The sequence below is a fragment of the Octopus bimaculoides genome, chromosome 11 (genome assembly GCF_001194135.2).
Source record: "Octopus bimaculoides isolate UCB-OBI-ISO-001 chromosome 11, ASM119413v2, whole genome shotgun sequence".
NCBI classification, from domain to species: Eukaryota; Metazoa; Mollusca; class Cephalopoda; order Octopoda; family Octopodidae; genus Octopus; species Octopus bimaculoides.
The window spans coordinates 31446746-31451158 of record NC_068991.1 but is presented as its reverse complement, the minus strand read 5'-3'; positions in this window follow the sequence as shown (position 1 = coordinate 31451158).

The following is a 4413-nucleotide window of genomic DNA, read 5'->3' as shown; positions in this document are numbered from 1 at the left end:
ATATATATATATATATATATATATATATATATATATATACACACATATACATATATACACATAAAAATATACACGTAAAAAAAGATATATACATATTTACAGACAAACGATTCAACTCAAGTATTTAATTGTTTTAAAGTCTGGTACTTATTCTATCGATCTTATGCTGATCCACTAGGTTACAGGGACTGAAATAAACCGACACTAGTGTTGGGTACAAATGCATACACGGCGATATGTACGTACGTGCATTATATTGAAATAGTGATTCATATAAACACGATTTGGTTTGATAGATCGCTGACACCACATTTAAAATTTTTTTCTTGTTTTTTCTCCTTGTTTTTCTCCCTATTTCTTTCTGTTGAAGAGCGTAGTTCGAAACGTTAAAGACTTTCTATATTCCCGACCGTTAAACTAATACATCCTTTTGTTGTTTACACCACCTGTCCTCGTCTGTTGTTTTTTTCGTAAGTTCTCCTATATATATATATATATATAAACCTCTAGATACACATCGATGTATATAGTGATATATAATGATACATATAACTCTTTACTCTTTTACTCTTTTACTTGTTTCAGTCATTTGACTGCGGCCATGCTGGAGCACCGCCTTTAGGCTAGCAAATCGATTTTTTGTAAGCCTATTACTTATTCTATCGGTCTCTTTTGCCAAAGCGCTAGGTTACGTGGACATAAGCACACCACCATCGGTTGTCAAGTGATGTTGGGGAGACAAACACTGACACACACACATATCTATCTATCTATCTATCTATCTATCTATCTATCTATCTATCTATCTATCTATCTATATATATATATACATATATACGACGTGCCTCCTTTAGCCTCCGTCCACCAAATCCACTCACAAGGCTTTGATCGGCCTGAGTCTATAGCAGAAGACACTTGCCCAAGGTGCCAGGCAGTGGGAATGAACCCGGAACCATGTGGTTGGTAAGCAAGCTACTTACCAAACAGCCACTCCTGCGCCTAGCTACTTACCACACTGCTACTCCTGCGCCTAGCTACTTACCACACAACCACTCCTTTCTAAATCTGAAGGTAAATATATATGTAAAGTCATATAGATATTTGTATATATATATAGACAAAAAAAATTACATAGAGGAAAAAAAATTCAGATTAGTAAGGAGAGAATGCATAGTTTTTACCTCGACAGCTGTTTCTGGAAGTTTGGAATGACCTAATAATCGGAATTTTCATAATTAATGGATAGAATATGCAAAATGTCATGGATATGCAGCCAGTAAATGGTCAAATAGTAATATTATCATAAGAACTGCTTCCTTCATCAGGAGAAAAAGCATTGGCAAAGCAGTTCAAATTGTAGTGCGTGAGATTTAAAAGTTGAGGGGAGAAAAGGGAGAAAAGAATAAAAGGCAGGGAGAGGGAGGGTGTAAGCAGCTTAGGGAGGGGGAGTAGAGAAATAGAAGAAGAGCAGGAATAAATACAAGGCGGGGAGAGGGAGGGGAAGTCAGTAACCGGAGGAGTGAATAGAAGTAAAAGAGATGAGTCGGAAGGGGTAAGATAAGTTCAGTATTGTGAAAGGAGGCGCCACTGGTGGTCAGGGATGTTGCTAATCACCTTAAATCAATTATCGATGATTACTGGTTAGCGGAGGGGAAAGGCTGCTGAGGTAGGGAGGAAGGTATGAGAAGAATGGTGAGGAGTAGACTTTGAGTGAATTAAGAATGGAAGCTGGTTATGCAAAAACAGGGAAAGAAGCAAGAAAAGAATTCAAGGAATAAGTGTAATGTAACGGCTGAGGAAGATATATTGAGATATGGAGATAAGAACAAAGAGAATAGAGAAAGAAGAGAGAGAGAGAGAGAGAGAGAGAGAGAGAAGGAGAGAGAGAGGGAGAGAGAGAAAGATAAAAAGAAGGAATATGCTACCAGCATAGCTAAGTAATAAGCTGGGGATTAATCATAATTGGGAGAGACTCTAGAGACTTTGCATAATGGCTGAAAATGGAGTATAATTTGTGCCTACATGAAAAGATTACGTGAGATATCCTATTGAATAATGAGGTGTTACGGTCACGAAGGATAGCGAGTGACTCTCTTAAACACAATTAATAAACATGTGGTTAGTATTGTACAGGGAAATCTCACAAACAATGGAGTAGGATAAAATATAGGAAAATATAGGAAATATTTCGAGACTTGAGGTTCGGTATGTATATAGTTAGGGGAAGGTGGGAAGTCTAGAACAGTGATTCTCAACGTGGGGCATGAGATCCAAAATCTTCTTTTTTAATTTTTAGGGAGACATGCAATTGTGAAAAAAAATTATTTTCACAACCTCTTGGTTAACTCAACCATTGCTAGTAGATATCACCAAAGTTCAGCAAAAAAAATTTGATTCATTTCCCCAGGTCTTGTTTCGTTGAGTGTGGCTTTAGTGTCGTTGACCATTTGCTTCGAGCCTTGAGACGCAGACTTGAAATTACAAAATGTGGTGATTTACTGCAGAAGCTAACAAAATTGTCTCCTCAAAGCAAGGAAACCTGCCGTAAGCGTCCGGCACAAAGTTCTCATTAAAGTGTTTCATTCACTCTTCTTTTCGTAGTCAATTATGAACTTTCCTTTGTAATCAGTAATAAAAGAGTTTCCGGTAGATTCTTTTGCATTAAATAATTTTGATAAAATAGTGAAAATAAAGTTATTTGGTTTCAATCACTGGTGGGAGCATACATTTTTCTGGAAATTTATCGTGGGGCCTGGGGGGCGGGGAAGTTAGAAAACACTGGTCTAGAGACTTGTTTTGGAATCGAATTCATGTGAATCAGTAGCGGCCCTTGAAATCAACAGTGCCGCCAATGTAGACCCTAACCTGGTGGGAACATGGTGATATTAACCGGCATTTATATACTACATTATATTATAGTAAAAAACTATCCAACAGATAAAGTTAGGGGGCCCGGAAATTTAAGGATTTCTTACTAGTTTAGGAGTGATCCTTAATCCGGTCTGGTTCATTAGATCAGTTATCCTCAAAGAAGGACCAAAAAGTTTATCATTAATTATGTTGGGTATGTGGTCCAGTTGCTAGTAGTGGGGATGGTAGTACTAAGGTTGCTACTATTAAAGTGGGTAGGCTTCCTGAGGGTTATAGTATTATCATCATGTGGTTTGGAGTGGAGTCGAGATGGATAGATGTTATGGGCCAGTATGAAGCAGCTTAGTTTGCGCCTATTGGAGGATGCGATTAAAGCTCTCAAGTTTGTTGTTGTAGAATAGGAGATTTTAATTGAAGATTTATTAAATTATTATGTTGTGGTCAGAAATTGGAGCTTCGGGTTTTGAAAATAGCTTGGGCGAATAATTAACCTGGAGAGAGAATGGTGGCGCGAACTTTGGTAAAGGGAATTGATCGGTTCGCCAATACAATTCTCTTTGCAATGAAGGCAAGTTGTGAAGTATATGGGATTCTGTAATTTGCAATTCATATCTGCAATTACTTTCAAATTTTTATATAGAAACCAGTGTCCCAATATTTTAACTTTGTTATATGTTCTACATCTATTATCCCCACAGTCCTTCACGGAAGATTCTGAATTTATCCTCTGATGTGACTTTTGTCCACATGAGATGTTTTATAAGGTCTTTTGGTTGACGTTTACTGTTTTGTATCAGGTTTTCTTCAACCAGATTTTTCATTTTGGGGTCTCGAAGGGTATTGTAAGTTTTGTTTTCTATAGCGTGGAAAATGTTGGTCACTCCTGGATTATGTCTACTGATAAATGGAATAGTATTTTCGTTAATTTTTTCTTGGGTGCTCTCAGCTGCAGGATGGACATTGCCTTTGTAGTTCCATCATTTATCTATTTCAAGGGGTAGTTCTTTTTTTTTTGTTGTTGTTGGGGGAAGCCTTTGAGTTCATTGAGCCGAATTTCATGTATTTCCGAATCAACAATTATTGCACAGATACACCTTGCCATACTATATGGAATATTCTGTTTGATGTGTGAAGGGTGGCACGCAAATAAGTGGCTGGGAGCGCGTGTATAAATGGTTCGTTTACTTCTGTCTATACATCTCCTGTAGCTTGTAAATTTTCACATATATCCGAAAATATATATACAATATTTCTTATATTTTTGCTAAAAACATAACCGTAGATCGACAGATACTCGACAGACATACACACATATGCACGCACGTCCTCACACAGACACAGACACACATATATTTACGCACATATTTGTATATATTTATGGGTTTAAACAGAGATAACATCAATTTACGCCTTTCCGGGGAGTGTGGCTTAGAAGAAATTACCCCGATATAAATGTATTTCAGTTACTCATGTAACGAACAGGGCTCCGGCAATAGTTATGTTTGTATATACAGACCTTACTGTATGTATATATATATACAT